The sequence below is a fragment of the Triturus cristatus genome, chromosome 11 (genome assembly GCF_964204655.1).
Source record: "Triturus cristatus chromosome 11, aTriCri1.1, whole genome shotgun sequence".
Classification (NCBI taxonomy): Eukaryota; Metazoa; Chordata; class Amphibia; order Caudata; family Salamandridae; genus Triturus; species Triturus cristatus.
In genome coordinates, this window is record NC_140594.1 from 548,269,867 (window position 1) to 548,288,801 (window position 18,935).

The window sequence follows — 18,935 nt, forward strand, 5'->3', positions numbered from 1 at the left end:
GCGGTGCCCCCTTCCTGAGCGGTCGCCAGGTTGAGGTGGGATTGTGTACCCAGCAGTTGCGGGTAAACACTTCCTATTTTTAAACAGATGTACTGAGGACAGTGTCTGTTTTTTTTTATCTTTTCAGTTGTATCACTTATACACTCTCTGCAGCAGCACCAACATAGGTCCTGATTAAAACCTTGCCCACGATTGGGCTCTATGGCTGTAACATGTTGACCCCTATTCTTCACCTTACCAATGCGGTTTAAATCCATACCGCTGGTGCACTGTTTTTAATCCTGGCAGTGGGTGTGTCTGAATCAATCATTTGACTGTACACCCCATAGCTAGTCTCAATCTCACCATTTTCACATTATTGTTTCTTTGCGTTGCGCCCTCACTCACACAGTTCGATCCTCATATGTGGATTTAGTACATCCTATCTATTTCCAAAACATCCCTGAGCTCCTCCCTCTAGGAGTGGGGGTTGTAGCCCTCAAAGGAACTAGGTTTTTCTTCTGAGAGGAGAATCCCAGATGATGAAGCATGTCACCTATGGTGAGTGAGGGATTTCGTCCTAAAAAGGGAAATGCCCACAGCTATTGCTGTGCTGTGTAGCCTTTGGTTCTGTGTTGATATTACCACAATTATCTAGTAGGGGCTCACCACACACTTAGATCATTCTTGTTGTTTAGACCCAAGGATTTTGTACTGTTTTATATATAAATCTAAACCCATACGTTTACGTTTTTGTAATAAGTAGAGCCAGATATGTTCTGAGGAAGAGAATTGCTCCATTTGCTGGCTGGTCATGTACCCTGTTGTCATTGGGAACAGCATAATTCCCGTAAGCTTTGCTACGTTACAGCAATCTAACAGATCATTATACAGTATAGAAAGTTGGGCTGAATTAAATATTTAATATGAAGACGAAGGGCCTAATGTAAAGCTTTGCAGACAGGGTACATGGTCACAAACAAGACAGAGAACTATGTCCACCAACCCTTGTTCTACCTCCCTATTTAGAGTCAGACTTTCCATCGGTGGCTCCACCACTGGCTTTGTGAACACAAAGCATACTTGGATCCCCTAATGGGCTGATAACCATCAGAGTATGGACCTCAGACCACGGTCCTATTTAGGGCAGAAGGTATGATGTGCTTTTTATGGTAGTGACGAACTGCAAAAAAGATTTTTTTTTTAATGACACCCATACCAGGGAAAAAACTTCCTTGAAGTGGGGGTCATTAGTTGTTTGTTTTTCAAAGGAATATACGCCCTCTTTGGGAGTTTGTTTTTGAAGAACAAAATGTTTGGTGGATGTCCGTCAAAACCGATGCCAGCTGCCCACCAACCGTTTGGTGCCTTCATAGTAACTGCCAAGACAACAGCTTTTCTGAAGGCACAGAGATCATTGTTTGACCTGTAGTGATCTCTGAATATGGAGGACTTTTGTCCATGAGAGCGGAGGTGTTCTATCATCTGCTTATTTGGATGGGCAGAGTAAAGATCAGCATAAATCAATCTCTTAATTTGCAAGTGGTCACATTCAGAAAACCAAGTCATTTTTAAAAGAGATTGTTTTATTTTGCTCTTTAGGATTTAAGATATAATAATCACTAAATCAGCAAAGTTATTTGTTACATTTAAACTATTGTGCATGGACGCACATGATGGATGAAGGCTGACAACAAACTATGTTGGATTTCAATAGATAAGGTATTATCGACATTATGAAACCACACAAGGCGTGGCTGCCCTATTGGGGTGCTGGAGCGTCACCCCCTGCATTTGTTGCACCCTCTGCTCCAGTAGTAATTCATTTAGTTTATGGGTTTTGTACCGCCGGCAGCCCCAAAGTTTTAATTTCCGAGCTGTGCCAGTCGGAATGAGTGAGAGCGCAGGGTGGGCAGGCATGGGTGCTGCTTCACTGCAGGCTTGTAGTAAAGTGTGCATGTTGGGTGAACGGGTGCCTTTCTGCATCCACCCTGACATGCGCACTGGAGGCTTCTCCTTGGTGCAACATAACTGATCAGAGGTGGGGTTGCAGCAACCCCTTGGTCCCTTAAGGAGAACTGTGTTTGCCTGATCCAGCCTCTCCTGGCACTGCTAACATGCTGTTTGATAACAGGAAGCAGCATCTGGATTGGCTCAGGAGAAGCAGTTCGGCCTCTCTGCTATCGCAACCGGCTTCATTGGAGTTTGGAGTTCAGCGGTGCCCACAATTTTCTTCCATTGTAATTACTAAGGCTTGGAGTGTGTGTTAATCAGTAAGTCTTGCCCAACATTCTGTGAATAGTATCATCAATCATGAGAAATACAATTTCATGAAAAGTAACAGTCAAAGAGAGTAAATACAGGTCGAGGGATAGATGTTGTATATTTCTTTTGTGATGCTTCAAGTGAAATTCTTAATGGAAGCAGGATGATGTTGAATGCATTTCTTATTTGCCATAGATGCGATGGAGGCCATTGTGGTTTTGGAAACCTCGAATGGCCAAAATACTTCAAGTCCTTCAAAAAGCTTTCTTCTTCCCCTATGTCTCCTTTGCCTACTGGCACCATATAATTCTCACTTTTTAGTAGTACGACATTCAGAAAGCTGTGAACTGCTGTTCTTTGAAATTAAATCACCCACTGAGTTAACTAAATGACAGCAGATATTTACATGGCGCATGATAAGGCAAACCTGTAGCTGTCTTTAAGTAAACAAGCGGGAGCTGGTGATTTGTGGTTTTTTCTTCTACTGTGGATGCCCGGCTTGAATTGTGGGAGGCTTCTACTGGTTCTCGGGGGACATTCTGTATTAGGGTTTTGGTCTCTCGGAAAGTTCCCACTGAAGATCTCTGGGATTGGATTCGGCCTGCGCTCATGTGCTTTTTCAATTGCAGGGAGATAGTCAGAGTCAGAGAGCTGTGAAAGACCGCAGCTGCAAGGTAATCGTAGGTGTTCCTATTTCTTGTAGCTATTGGTAAACTAGCGGGTATTTTTGAGAACGTTGTTCCAAAGAAATATTGGCATTGGCGACTGGCATGTCCCGAGGTTGGTGGGGCAGGCGAGGCACAAAATAAATTAAAAAAAAATACCTTTTTGATGATTGTGACATCCTCCTCGAGCCTTCTCTCCTCGAGGCAAGCTCCTATTCCCAAGCCAATCCTGGTGCTGCTCTCATGCAGCATGAAAGCAGCACTAGGATTGGTGGGGGCGGCCTCTATCAGTGCTCACAAGAGCACTGCAGGCCTCTGCTTGCTCTAACCCTGCTGTCTTCAGACAGAGGGGTTAGAGAGGTTTAAAATGACCATGACCGACTGGCCCTCGCAAGAATGCAGGCCAAAGAGGCATTTTTTAAACTCGAGAGCACAAAGCTCCCTGCTGCCACTCAGCAGCAATAGACCCACCCCGTCCTGCCGCTTAGTTCAAGATGGGTCGGTTGCTGAAAAATAAAATGGTAATAAATACATTTTATTACAATTATATTTTCCAACTATGACCTAGAGGTTTTGTTTGTGGGGCAACGCTCCTCCACTCAAACAGAGGAGCCGCCCTTGATGATTGAACCAAAGTAGGGACTCCCAGTGTGTCATTAACACCCTACCCCTCCTTTATGCACAGTGAGAGACAGCAGTTTATTAACCCCGTGCGAAATGCACGGGTTCAGCCTGTTATTGCATAAGCAGATCCAGTAGGTTGATTCTTAGTGGAAAATGATTTAGGATAACATTTCAGTGGCTGCACTTAATGTGCAAAAATCGACTTGCCATGGTTCTCACTGCATAATGAGTGAAAACAGCAACAAAAACTGTTGCTTTCTATCCAACATCTATCCAGAAGCTGCCATCAGAAACACACTGAAAAAAATGTCCCTCTTAATGCAACAGACATGGAGAAACCAATAGAAGAGTACATGCTCTTTTTACATTTTCTTTTCAGGATAGGTGACAATATAGGACTTTGAATGCTGAAAAGTTGTATTTAATGAAAGTTCAAACAGCTGGTTTTTGGCATGTAATGTCCAGTCCATTTTAACTCTGTCAGGTGTATGGTTGGGCTTGTCATACATAGCTAAAATAAATATATATGAGGGAAATGTACCTAAAAGAAGTAATGTTGACATATTTGTTGGTAATTCCCATTGGTGTAGGAAGTGTGGGGGAAGCAGTTATTTTGGATTATGGGGCACATGGGGGACAAGGATGAGGGCACATGGGGACATAAGATGTATTCCCCTCACCTCCGTGGTTCTCAGGGTCATTAACGCCAACGCTACCTACAATGGCCCTGCTATTTACCTGCCCATCTGCCTTCAGTATTTGTGCCTAATCTGATGGAATCAGAATTAATCTGACGTCATGAAGGCCACACTTTATCTGTGACCTCTGCCCTTCTATTTAGTCTCCTTTATCCTTTTCTTTGGACTTCTGCGCAGACATCCTTGGTCTCGGAATGATTTCTTTGTGCCACCCTGGCTATCCGCTATCGCATCTTGTTAGCTTTACTGTTTGTCTGCCTGCTTTGCATGACTTAACCCTGCTTGTTCCCCTGCCCGCTCTCCTCGTTCACCGTTATGTGACTTAGCAGCCATTCGTTCACATTTTAGTTTTTGCAAAATCGTGTGTTTTCATTTTTACCATCTCCTCTCTGTCTTTATCTGCTTTAATTATCAGTCCTTGGTCATTAAGACTGCTCCAGCCCACATTTTAAAGTGCTTCCTCTTATAATTACTGTAATTTGCTATTGGCATTCAGTCTTGGTGACTCCTTTCCTAAACTCAGGCTGTTGAATTTAGATGATGACATTACTTAAAATCCTAGACTGCTAATGGGGTGTAATGTCATCTGCGAAGCTATCGCTGTATGGTCGCATGCTGTCATCTCTTCCGTTTAATATATTGTTCTGACCAGGAACTGACAAGTGGCAACTGTAGGAAAGATGCTTTATCTCTTTACTGCCGCATCTCTTTTTTCACCTCTTTAATTTTCCCTCCAAAAAATAGAAGTTTTTCCTAAGCAGTGTAATCCCAAAATGAGAGCGAACCCGCCGTTATTATTGAGCTGCAACAAATCTTGCAGAACACAAGGCCAACCCTTGTCACCCCTAAGGGTCTAGTATGTCGCTGGTGGTCATGCGGTTTGAGGCACACTGTCGCAAATATATTACTAAAGGATGGTGCAGTAGCGCACTGTCATTCACAGATTGCACATTTCCACTGAAATGGGCATTACATTTTCACAATCATGCAATTCAACTGACAATAAGATAAAGGAAAAATGTGCCCACTTTTCTTTTTTTAATTTATTTTAAGAAGAACTCCCCAAATCCTCCATTATGACGATCGGGCTCGCTTACTTCGCGCGCAATGTAACACTCATCCACGACTTTTACGCCTCACTACTTTCAAAAGTCTCCCGCCGCCATTGTCCCAGACTTGTAAAAGAGATGGAAAAATACCAAGTGATTATGAGTAGTCCAATGTTTGGTGTGGAAATTCTGGGGGGCAGGTATACTGGAACAAAATAAGGGGCATAACAAGGCAATGACCCCAAAAAGTGGAACAATATGTGTACCTGGGAATATTGGGTCCCTTTCTGCATATAACCCTTGATTCTAGCCCAACATTAGGCCGTTTACCAGTGCCAATAACCACCTGCTTTGAATAGGTGGTAAATGGCAGCAAGAAAGTGCTGCTGGGCAGGGTAAGAAGGATGGGAAGGCACTCAAGGACCATCCAATGCTAGAGGAGCATTGTCTGACCTCTCTGTGGTGCAGGAGGGAAATGAGTGGAGGCCAGGCTTCACTTTGACCCTTCATCCGCTGCCGGATCCTCTGCAATTTCGACCATGCACAACTTTGTAACTGGTGTAACTGATTCTGGATTATCAGATCTGTAAACACTGGTCCCTTCTAATTGTCCGGAGCAGTATTCCCTGGGGATACCACACTAAGCAACTCATAATGAGGACCCCAGTCTAAGGCTCTTATTATGAGTTTGGTCGCGGTCCGCCCGCCGCATTAGAACTATGAAAGTTGGACCGCCATAGGACCACTGCTGCTGCCTGATCCCTGGCGGTGTTACAGTGGTCTGAGGCCCCTAATATGCTGGCAGTACCGCTGCAACTCCGCCACGCATATTTGGAGTTTCCTCACTGCCACACTTTGCATGAAAAGTGTGGCGGTGAGGAAACAAACTGGGCCCTAGAGTGCCCCCTGTTGCCTATGCGCCATGGGGGACAAGCAAGGGGGCACAGGTTGTGCCACCCTGTGTGAATTCACTTCCAGTACCTGCAGGGCATGGACTTGATAGTCCATGCCCTGTAGGGACTGCCTTTGACGCTCCCATTGTGGTGCCTTTTTTAAAGGCACCGCAGTGGGATCGCCAAAGAACCACACACAAGATTAAAAATTAATCGTACTCTGGTGGGCGGTCTTCAGAGGCTTTTTTGGTCTCAAAGTGGCGGCCCCACTCCAAGACCGCCAAAGTAATAGTAAGGCCCTTAGATTTTAAGGCCAGAGCCAATGAAAAGGCGAGGGCTTGCAGACTCTCAATAGTTTTATTTGCTGCTTGTAACCAGAAAGGGAAGCATTGGTTTTCATTTTAACTACAATCATGTGCATTAGGTACTGTGATAACAAATAAAAAGAAAAAATACCATAAAACATAAAATGAAAAACATCTACACCATGTAATAGATAGTATACTTAATATAGGGTATAAAGGACTTGATGAAAAAGCACTGCTAGTTTAGTCCATTATACCATTATACCAGTTTCAGTCAAAAAATGGAAATACCTCTACAGTATTGCCAATTTTCATACAACCATAAAATAAACATCCATAATACACTGGAGATCAATAAATGAATCAAAGATATAATTGAAAAGGTATATTTGATCATTTGTCTTGTAAATATATCTTTCTTCTAACACTCTCATTTTCATTGATTACATACAATCCTCATACATAGGAGGGTCTTTTTAATTCAAACATCCAAGGAGGCTCAATTTTGGAACTGCAGGGGCTGAGTGAGTAAGCGTTTTTAAAAGAGACTAAGAAAACACAATCTCTCTAGCTCAATACCAACAGTGGTCCCTTTTAATTTCTGGCATTTTTGCATTACAGATGTGAAGCATAATGCCAGAGAAAACAAAAGTACTCCATACTGCATAAAATCAATTTTGTTCAGGTGAAAATCCTATCGAAGGAGTATGGGAACGGCACAAATAAAATGAAAATGAGTGGCTGCTGTTTTAACGCCAGGCACGGATAGATCAACCCACAACTTCATGTTGCGATTAATTTTTACCCGGGCGGAATGTTCTGGCAACCTTTTTAGTGAAAAATTAAATATTTATTTATTTAGGTGTTTATTTATTTATTTTATAGGGAAGTACTATAAAATGTCAGGCTACTGTACACCCACCATCAAGATCCGCATCCTGCCAGAAGTCTCCTCCCTGTTCTTCGTTGAGCCCTTAATCATTTTAGATTTTGCTGTTCTGGGGAACGCATTTTTTGTTTGTAATCTCCGCTACATCATCCACACTTAGGGGCTGTTAGATCTAGTACCATTGACGTGAGTCTGCCTTCCATTTTTTCTGATTGCCTCCTTTGTTTTTTATATGTTTTGCTGGTTTATATGCTTTGGGCACTATGTCACTGCTATTCAGTGCCACAGTGCAAGTGCTCCCTATGTTAAATTGATGTATTGATTAGTGACTCCATGATTGGGTTATTTGATTTACTTGTCAGACCCTAGTACAGTGCATCATGTGTGCCCAGGGCTTGTAAATCAAATGCTGCTGGTGGGCTTGCAGCACTATTTGCGCCACCCACAGAAGCAGCTTGTAAAGTGTGTCTCAGGCCTGCTATTGCAGAGCCTAGGTGCAGTCGAGTACTGCCATGTCGACATGGCCAGTGCACCCACTTGCCAGTCCCTAAACCTTCCCTTTTCTTCATATCAGACACTCCTATGGTAGGCCCAAGGGCCGGATGCATTGTAAATATAAGGTAAGACATGCCCTGTTGTGTGTAGCATGTCCTATTAGTGAATTACAGCCATTTTCGTTTTTCACTATTGCAAGGCTACCTGTTCTCCCTAGGCCAGAATGGGCAGTTAGATTATTACATTTTATAATCCTAACTGACTCAGGGAACATGGTAGAAATTCGAATTTAGTATGCATGAACTCAGAATGATCAAATACATCTTTTAGTAAAGTTGGTTTTAACATTCTGTGTTTGAAAATACCACTTTTAGAAAGTAGGTATTTTCTTGTCTAACTATCCAAAGCCTGCCTCTACTAGGTTGTGTATTCCTTGTCTGGAGTTTGAGTGGCAGGGCTGGGGAATTCCAGGAGACAGAATGAGTCAGTCCAGTGATGAATAGGGAGATCTGCATCTAGATGGGAGGGAGGAGTTGCACCTGGGACCTGAAAAGGGCTGGGCCTTCCCTCAACAATGCTGGCTCCCCCTCCTGGGGTGCGGCTGATGTCTCTGCCCTGCACTGTGAAAGAAGAGAAGGAATCATGTCAACAAGGTGCTCCAGGGCTGTGCTTTCCCTCCACAATGCTGGCTCCACCTCCTGTGGGGCGTCTGATGTTTCTGCCCTGCACTGTGAAAGGAAAGAAGGAGTCCTGTAAACAAAGTGCTCAAGAACTGGTTTGGACTAGGCAGAGGCCTCTTTGCCTTCAGAGAACGAAGGATTTTGGGGTATAAATATTGGGACCCAGACCTAAGAACTTTAGATCACTTCTGGGAACAAGACACACCTTTTGCCAAGGAGAAGAACCAAGGAAGTTGCAGGAGTTTGGACTGCCCCTCTGCCAGTGTGCTGTTTGCTGGGTTGGCCTGCAGTGGTGTCTTCATTGCCAAGGAAAGGAGAAGGAACTTTTCAAAGGACTTTCATCATCTTACATAATATTTCTCCAAGGGCTTGAACTTGTGATTGCCTCCTGCTGAAGTCTCAGGGATAAAATACTTGACCACCAGCTCTCCTCTGAATTTCCTTGCTGGGAATTCTATCTGCAGAAGCCTGTGTGTCGCTGGGAGCTGGAAGTGCGACGCAACAAGAAGTGTGTTGCCGCCGCAGCTGTAGTCATCGCATCGCCGGAGAAGCGTGCCGCCGCCGCATCTCCCAGGAAGTGTGTCTTCGTCGAAGCTGTCTGCTGTCGCATCACCGGAGAAGCGTGACGCCATCGAGAGGGTCACCATCGCATCACCGGAGAAGCGTGTCACAGGGCCTGTCGCGGCTCCAAAGTACAGAGTCGTCGCAAGGCTGCCAGGGCGTGAACGCATCGCCATCGCATCGTCGCATCAAGGGCACCATCTTCTCGCATCGCACCAGGATTGTTGCATCACATCGAGGCGCCATCTTGCGCATCGCAACTGGGCCGCAGGCCGAGAACCTATGCTTCACCCCAGCACCGGTAAGGAACACGACGCATCCCCTACTCTGCGCAAGCATTGAGGCGCGACGAATCATCTCCCCGCAGCACGGAACCAACGTATCTCCCTCTGCGAGCCTTTTGTTTATTTTGCATTACACATCCAGGTACTTTTGTGAGAACTGTGTCGCATTTATCATCAACTTGAACTAAGTAATTTTTACCATCTTTAAGTCATATTTTTTAGCACGGTACTGTGGATTGTTGTCGTTTGTGGTCTTGTGTTAAGTCTATATAAAGAATAATTATTTTTATAAAACCTGTGTGGTGTCCATCTGTAGTGTTTTCACTGTATTACTGTATGTGTTCACAAATGCTTAACACATTGCCTCTGAGATAAGCCTGTCTGCTTGTGCCAAGCTACCAAGGGGGTGAGCAGGGGTTATCTAGGAGTGTAATCCCCTTATCTTGACTTAGAGGCAAGGGTCCCTATTTGGATAAAGGTGTATACCATTGCCAACTAGTGACCCCCAGCTCTAACAGGGGCCAATTCCAATGTCATTCTGAAACTGTTCCAAACGAATCATTCTCGGACTCGTTTCCAAACGAATTGGCTCCTGTGAGTCCGGACGACCGATTATGATGCTACCCAACATCGTTCGGTCGGACTTGCATTGACTTCAATGGGGGGTCTGTGTTCCAAACGCAAACACAGTCTCCCATTGAAAAAAGGGGTGATTGGGAAAAACCTTCCACCCTGTGGCGGACACCCCATGGTGCCACCACATTGTGCATGGCTGGGAAGTGGGGTCCCTTGGGTACCCCCACAGGCCCCATTTGTATGCCTCCGGTTGAAGGTGAGCCCACAACGGGCCTCCAAAGACCAATTCCGACAGTCGTTTCGTGTCAGGCAAACAGAATCGGAACAGCTGTCCGAATCGGTCATCATGATTGCCCATTCAGAAACCGTGTCCATATAGCTGTACAAATTGACTCTGAAATACTCGGGCTGCCGAATGCCTTTCAGAACCGATTCGGACCGCTTAAACGGTCTGTGGCATCGTAATTGTTTTTGGGAAATGTGTATGATTCGTTCGGAAACAAGGGTTCCGTATTGGATTCTTCATAACCGAATCCCATTCGGAACCTTTCTGAACGACATCGGTATCGGACCCTTAGAATTTTTAATTTGTTTTAGGAAAATCAGCTGTGTTCAGTTCAGTACTTTGCTTGATGTTTGAGGGAGATGAGGCACCGCTGTTTTGGTTCATTTTTTTGAATATTTTCATTGCTGTTTATTTTATGTTGGATGGATGTCAGAGAGTTTGGGCTGGTGGTTCAGGCAGACATTTTAGGATGGTAAATGCCAGAGGTTGTACATTTACCTTGTTTTTCCTTGTGTTTTTGTTCAGATTTGTGAATATACTCTGGTGTTTCAGTCTGTGAGGCCTCCTCTGTTGCAGCCCACTGATGTAGTTTTTAATGTATTCTCACATTCCCATTACTGCTGTGCTAGAGATTTCTTTACTCATTTACAGGCTTGTGAATGTGTATTTTCACATTGCAACTTCAAAAGTCTTTGACTAGGGTAACTGTTTCCTAGGGCTGTTTTATTTTTAAAGTTTATTTTAAACAAGTATTTGTCGGTTCCGTGTTGTTGTGCTCTCATTGCTTTTTATATTGGTTTATCTTTTTTTTACATTCTGCTGATGCTAGTGTTATATAGGCCTATGGATGGGTTTGGCATATTTTGAGTATGTATTTAGACAATCCAATGGTGCATGTGTTTGTTGGTGGAGGAGGGAAGGGTTCCAACTAGGGCATGCATCCATGTATCTTCTCTTGGTTCTCTATGTCTCCTTCTGGCTGCCATTTTGCCTTTGTTCTCCATGTCTCTTTCCTTGCCATTTTCTCATTCAACATTTTATGAATCCAGAGTGTCTCTAAAGGGCGACCATTTTGTCTTTGCACTCCATTATTTACATATCTTTTTTAGACTGTTTCTTGTGTTTAACAATTCAGTTTGTTTACATCAGGCTATGTTATTGTTATGATGACTGCCCTGCATTGACTAGAATGGTTAAGTCTGACTGGCTTTCTTCTTCTTCTTCTCATTTGACTGCAAGTGGTTGAGACAGAAACTAAGGCAGATAGGAGACCAGAGACATCTAAGTACCATTTTTGGTTTATTCTTTTAAAATGTATTTCTCCGGTTCTTCTTATTGGATCTTTGTTGCTTTGGTCTTGTTTTACTCAGTTACATATTCTCTATTTTTCTAAACCTGTGTGGAACCTTTTTGTGGTGTTTTCATTGTGTTACTGTGTGTGTGCTGCACAAATACTTTACACATTGCCTCTTTAGATAAGCCTTATTGCACTGTGCCATGCTACCAGAGGTTAAGCACAGGTTATCTTTTAGTGTTTATCTAGCTTACCCTGACTAGCATTGTGGTTTTCTCCTTGGACAGATTGCATACTTCTGCCAACCAAAATCCCAATTCCTAACACAGAAAACTGTGGATTTCTTACAATCAGCAAGGCTGTTATGAAGGTGGGACAGAGTCATCTAGAGAAACTAGATTCACCTCCAGTGTTTCAAAGTTAGCAACTAAATTACATTTGTATGTCTGTAGGTTGAATCCAACCCCTAACAAATTCACATTATATACCACCATTCAAGAGATAGACAAGTTTTTATTGACATTTTATGGAGCTGATCAGTGAACCATCTCTACCCTCCACTAATAACACCTTTTTAGGAGATTTCAGTCTACACTGGAATGACCCTCCAGGCTCCAAAGAAGCCCATACAAGGCACTTGGCAAATATCAATATTCTTGCACAATTCCGTAAGAACTCAACCCATGTGAAAACCACTAGATTCCCATAGGCAGGGGTACATTTGAATTGTTTCCATGGTACCAGTCGGCTGGTGGAACCACTACCTCTTTTTCTGTTCCCTGACTTCAGAAAGAATCACCACAAGAGTCAAAACTTACAAACCACAGGTGTGGGTCAGAGACAAAAGAAGATTCAGCACCCAGGAGCTTGCCTCACAAAGCAAATCACAACTTCAACCCATAAATGAGGAGAAAAGAGCAATGCATTTGGTCAATCTCTACAATGAAGCAATTGCCAACATAATGGAAGAATAGTCCCCATTACCGCTGTTGCAGCTGAAGAGGCAAGAAAAATGGACACAAGCTCCCCTAAATGTTAGTATAAGGAACTAAATGAAGAAAGAAGACAACTTAGGTTGGTGGAGCAAAGATAGAGACAAAGTCCATCAATATGAATCTAACTATACTTCAAATGAAAAGGAGAAAGTGCAAAAACAATGTATTGGAGTCTAAAGCCTGTTTCTTCAGATCTCAATCAGACCAAGCAAAAAACATCCCAGAAAACGATTTGAAGTTATCGAGGAATAGCTGGCCCAACTTTGAGAGTCAATGTTAACATCAATGAAGTTAATGTTTGTAGGAGAGTAGGATCAGCTTCATATGGTTACCCCCACTTTTTGCTGCTGTAACACTGTTTTTCGACTTTAGTCTGGCTGGGGCCCTGCTATTTAGGACCCTAGCCTAGCTAATTCCTCTCTAAATTTATTCCATGCACACTAGGTACATAACAGATTGGATCTTGAGGCGCCCTTATAAGTCCCTGGTATATGGTATACTATGTACCCAGGGCATAGCTACCCCAGAGGCCTACCAGGGGCTGAAGCATGTATTATACCACCCCTGGAAAGCCCTCCAAAATGAGCACAGTCCCGAGCACACGTAGTGGGTGTATAAAAATGTTATTAAAGTTTTTGTAAGAGTTACAATTGCTTTGGTCGACACCAGTTTGAAGTTTGAAAAGTTATTTAATAACGTAACGACTGAATTGAACACAAACAGCCAACCGACACATGCTTCGTCACAAGTGATGTTCCTGTGATTCTTCAGGGCTGTGTAGCGTTTGCGAGGATGAGGATGGCAGGCCCAAGAAACCAGTGATAATTCCAACCCAGTCTGGGGTGTGGTGAAAAAAAGGAATGAAGAAGTCGAGGTGCAGGATCTTCCAAACGGTCACCGGCACGGTGTGAGCACCGAGTGATTAACGGGATGCGGGTTCAGAGCCAATAGCCGCGAGCGAGTGAGGTACTGGAGGCCGTAGAGTAGTAAAAGGTGAAGCCAAAGCGGGTATGCCGGTCGGCGCGTAAGCGCAAGTCCCAGGCGCTGTGGAGCGGACGTCCAGTGTCTGGTGGAGTGGCGGGCATGGATGCCGGGTCTCGGCGGGAGGATGGAAGCTTAATGGAAGGAAAGGACCGATGCGATCCACGCGGAAGAAGCGAGCTGGTAGGCGGGTGCACCTGCCGGGTGGTGTGGAGGCCAGAAGACACTGGTATCCTATGGCAGCCGCTTCATATCATGTAAAAAGAGTTGCCCCAATGAAGGCGCCAGCACTCAATGAGGAAATCCACAAGTTTGATGCCGGCAGCAACAGTGTCCACATTTCCAAACTGTTCACCTCGGTGCACCATACGCGTTTCGGACAATCTATTGGTCCTTGATCACTGGCTGTACTATGGAAGCATCTGCTCTGTAGGACACCATTTTTATAGTCCAAAGTCCCACCCCAATGGGCGTTTTGACACAGATGTCTTCTGGATATTGTAGTTTCATTTTGATAAAATCCCCAATGGGACTACTGCTTTGAATTTAACTCTTGCCCAAGTGGGTTAAAAACAATGCTGGAAAGGCAGGCCTGCTGCCCACATGTTCCGGCATCCCGGGCTCATTCATCCAATCAGCGCCCGTGTTTACCACCGCCGCAGATCTGCCGCAGCAGCGGGGCGTCTTCGTGGCCTAACGAGCCGCATAATATCATACAAAAAGAGTTGCCACAATGAAGATGCCAGCATCCAATAAGGAAATCCACAAGTTTGATGCCAGCAGCAACAGTGTCCACATTTCCTCACTGTTCACCTCGGTGCGCCATACATGTTTCGGACAATCTATTTGTCCTTGATCCCTGACTGTACTATGGAAGCCGCTGGCTCTGTAGGACAATATTTTTATAGTCCAAAGTCCCACCCCAGGGACGTTTCGACACAGATGTCTTATGGATATTGTAGTTTCAATCTGATAAAATACCCAGTGAGACCGCTGCTTTGAATTTAAATCTTGCCCAAGTGGGTTAAAAACAATGCTGAAAAGGTGGGCCTGCTGCCCATATGTACCGGCGTCCAAGGCTATTTGTTCCGATCAACGCCCGTGTTTACCAGCGCCGCAGATCTGCTGCAGCAGCGGGGCGTCTTCTCGGCCGGACGAGCTGCTTCATATCATACAAAAAGAGTTGCCCCAATGAAGATGCCCGCACCCAATGAGGAAATCCACAAGTTTGATGCCGGCAGCAACAGTGTCCACATTTCTGCACTGTTCACCTCGGTGCGCCATACGCGTTTCGGACAATCTATTAGTCCTTGATTACTGGCTGTACTATGAAAGCACCTGGCTCTGTAGGACACCATTTTTATAGTCCAAAGTCCCGCCCCAATGGGCGTTTTGACACAGATGTCTTCTGGATATTGTAGTTTCACTTTGATAAAATCCCCAGTGGGACTGCTGCTTTGAATTTAAATCTTGCCTAAGTGGGTTAAAAACAATGCTGGAAAGGCGGGCCTGCTGCCCATATGTACCAGCAACCCAGGCTCATTGTTCTGATCAGAGCCCGTGTTGACAAGCACCACATATCTGCCACAGCAGCGGGCCCTCTTCCCGGAAACTTTAGACAAGGCTACAGGTCGAACGGGTGAATGAAATTACCCCAAATTTGGCAGGGAGAAGGGTCTTGGTATAGAAAGCACGCTTTTGTTTATTTGGTGTTAAATCCGTTCAGTAGTTTCTGAGAAATATCGACATTTACAGATATCGATATTTGGGAATTCTGCCATCTGATTGGCTGAGGCACAAGCTTTCTGCTGATTGACTGCGAGCGCTGTGAGCATTTGAAACTAGGAAGTGTTGGCCGCCATTTTGTGATTCCGTTGAAGCGAGTAAGGGGAAAAAAGGGAGAAAAATGTGGGAAAGAGGAGGGTAGGAGCACTGTAACCTTTTTGGGGTGTTTAGGGTGTGCTATAGAGGGGGTGCGAAGTGAACTAATCATACCTAACGGTGTGAAAGTTCTAGGCTACAAAAATGAAGTGAGGTATTGGCTAGTGTGTGATGTTTCTAAGGTGAGCTTGTGCGCGACTCGAGGATTAAAGCGTGAGTCTACACTGTGTGTCTTATGCTGTGACGTCATGTGACCTGGCTGCTGAAGTACAGTTGTGGAAGTAGTGTCAGCATGTGTTTATACCTACTAGGATGAACTACTGACCCGTAGTGGTGTGAAAGTCCTGGGTACGGAAAATATGTGAGGTATTGTCTAGAGTCTCATGGAAGGAAGAAGTGTTGGCCGCCATTTTGTTATTCCTTTGAAGCGAGTAATGGGGTAAAAGGGCAAAAGAAAGTTGGAAATAGGAGGGTAGGAGCACTGTAACCTCTGTGGGGTGTTTAGGGTGTGCTATAGAGGGGATGCGAAGTGAACTAATCATTAGGGGTGGGTGGAATTTGCGTAATTGCATTACGCAAATCTCCGCGAAACGGTAAAAAATCTCTGCGAACACGCAGAAATTCCGCAAACACGTGGAATTGCTTGTTCGCGATGCTTTTTTCCTGTTCACAATTGCTGTTTGCGTGCTCGGGGAGAAATATCTCGCGAACACGCATTTTGAGAACGCGAACAAGCAAAAATTTCGCAAAATCGCGGAAAGCAGACTTTTGAGCAATTTCACGTTCTCCGCGGAACGCGAAATTCCGCAAATTCCGCAAATTCCGCGAGCGGAACGGAATTTGCCGCCCAGGCCTACTAATCATACCTACCGGAGTGAAAGTTCTAGGCTACGAAAAGTAAGTGAGGTATTGGCTAGAGTGTGATGCTGCTAAGGTGAGGTGTTGCGGGACTCGGGGATTAGAGCGTGAGTCTAAATTGTGTGTTTTACCCTGTGAAATCATGTGCCGTGGCCGTTGCAGTACAGCTGTGGAAGTAGTGTCAGCATGTATTTATAACTACTAGGACAAACTACTGACCCATACTGGTCTGAAAGTTCTGGGGTTCGGAAAATATGCGAGGTAGTGTGTAGAGTCTCATGCTGCTAAGCTGAGCTGCTGCCGGACTCGGGGGTTTAAAAGCGTGAGCCCAAACTGTGTGTCATATGCTGTGCAGTCATGTGCTCTGGCCGCTGTGCCACATCTGTGCAAGTAGTGTCAGCATGTAGTTATAGCTACTTGGAGGAACTTTTGTTTCAAACATTGTAACTTGTATATGGTGCTTAGGGGTTGTTATATAGGGCGTGCAAAGGTAAATTTGTGTGTATGAAATGAATTTGGTATTTGGAAAGGGGAAAGCACTGACTCCTACGGGTCTGATGGCGCTGGGGGCATAAGGTGAGGTGCTGCTGGAGTTGGGAATAAAGCTGATGAACTACTGACCCCTATTGTGAACTTTTAACGTGCACGTGCCGTTGAATGTTAGATAAAATGCTGTTGTTGGAATGAAGTGTTCTGATTTGTTCTTTACATGTATTTATGTGTGGAGCGACAGAGAAATTGTGTCATTCCTGGTTTCATTCTTGATGAAGTCGGAGCTTTACATATACTGTGTGAGAAAGAGAGAATTGTATGCGTGTGTCATTTGAAACCTGGATAACAACTACAAAGGTGAGTTAGAAATGAAACAAGGTGTGTTATGTGTTTTATAGTATTGAGTAAGTATTTGGGGTGATGTTTTTGATTTTGAAAGTATTTTTTATTTCAAAGTAATATAGTGTTAGTAAAGTGTGGTGTTTGATATTGGTTATGAAATATGCATAAAATTTGAGCTGTTGTTATATAAGTATTTTATATATGTTTAGGAATTTTTCACAGAGAAGAAGTGTAGTTTGTCATCTTTATAGGACTGTATTGTTTTGAAAATGAGGGACAGCGTTAATTTGAGTTTGTAAAGTATTTGGGGGGATAAAGAAAATGTCACTCGTTTGCAACTGATACTTTTTGTGGAAATAGTGGGGTGGTGGTAAGGGACATATGTGTTATTAAGTTAAAAGCGATAAAACGAAATGCAGAAATGTTATGTGGGCAGGTTGTGGTCTTATTTTTGACACTGAGAGGTAGGTTTGAATGTAAGTCAGGGTAGGTTGTTGTACAGTGGGGCTGTGTACAGTGTTTGGAGATTGCATGGAGAGGAGATGGAGATAGGAAAAGTGATACGTTCCTTTTATATGTACGCATAGTTTGAATCATGTGATCCTAAGTTGAGATAAATATGAATATGGTTTCTGGTTTGCATTTGGGTATAGTGAATAGTTTTTGTAGTTTCTGACTAGTGAATAAGAAAAAGGTAGAGATACTAAAATATATGGTAGTAAACGTATTAATTATTGTCTGTTCTTATGGAATAGAAGTAGTTGGGGAGTGCTTCTTTAGAAGAGATGTTGTATAAATGTGTGAGAGATAAAAAAAATGTAAATGTGCGGTATATTTTGTGCATGAGTTTGTTGACATTAGAGAACTACATGTGATTATAAGTGATACTATTTGTCACACTGTGTCGCTGTGGTGGATATATGTAGGTGTTGAAGTGGTTCATGTTTTACTGATGGTGAGCTTCACTATCCCTTTTGAGACACTCGTCAATTTATTCAGTCCATTTAATATCTTTAATATAGATACAGTAAAGGGACTGTATATGAAAAGTTTGGGAATTAGAACTTTGTTTACTCTCCCCATGTCCTGCTATACACTCTACAGAGTGTTTAAACGTAACATATAGATGTCTAGCTAGTAAAGGTGGTGTAGTTCGACTGGGCCCATTTATATACCGTGCTATGGGATGGTTTATGTTTTACCCGCCAATTTGCATGTTTGAATACTTTTTGCTGATAAGTGTTCCGGCAGACACCTATTAAAAGTAACGTTGTATATGGGTATAGTGGCGCTACTGGGAATGGTGGGGGTTTCTGTTTGATTTCGTACGGTTAAGCAAGGGCGGGGTGGGGCAGGTGGTTATGTTGCTGATTGAAACACAGAATATAGTAACGTGCAGATGTCGAGCTACTAAAGGTGATCTAGTACCACTGGGAGCACTTTTAAAATGCCCTATGGCATGGGATATTTTTTAGTTGCAAATTTGCATGTTTTAATACGTTTTGCTGGTGAGCGTTTCGGGAGACATCTGTCAAAATTAAGCCTCTGGTTGGCTATAGTGGCGCTTCTATGTTTGCTGGGGCTCTTTCTTTTATTGCGTAAGGTTAAGCAAGGGCGGGTGTTGAGGTGGAGTAGTGGTACTGTGACTGTTTATAAGCCGTCTTATGGTATGGTGTATGTTTGAGTTGCAAAATTGCAGGTTTTAATAGGTTTTGCTGATGAGCGTTCCGGCAGACACCTGTTGACATTAAGTCTATGTATATCTATAGTGGCGGTAACGGGAGTGCTGGGGCTTGTTTGATTTCGTAAGGTTAAGCAAGGGATGGGTGAGGGTGGGGGAGGT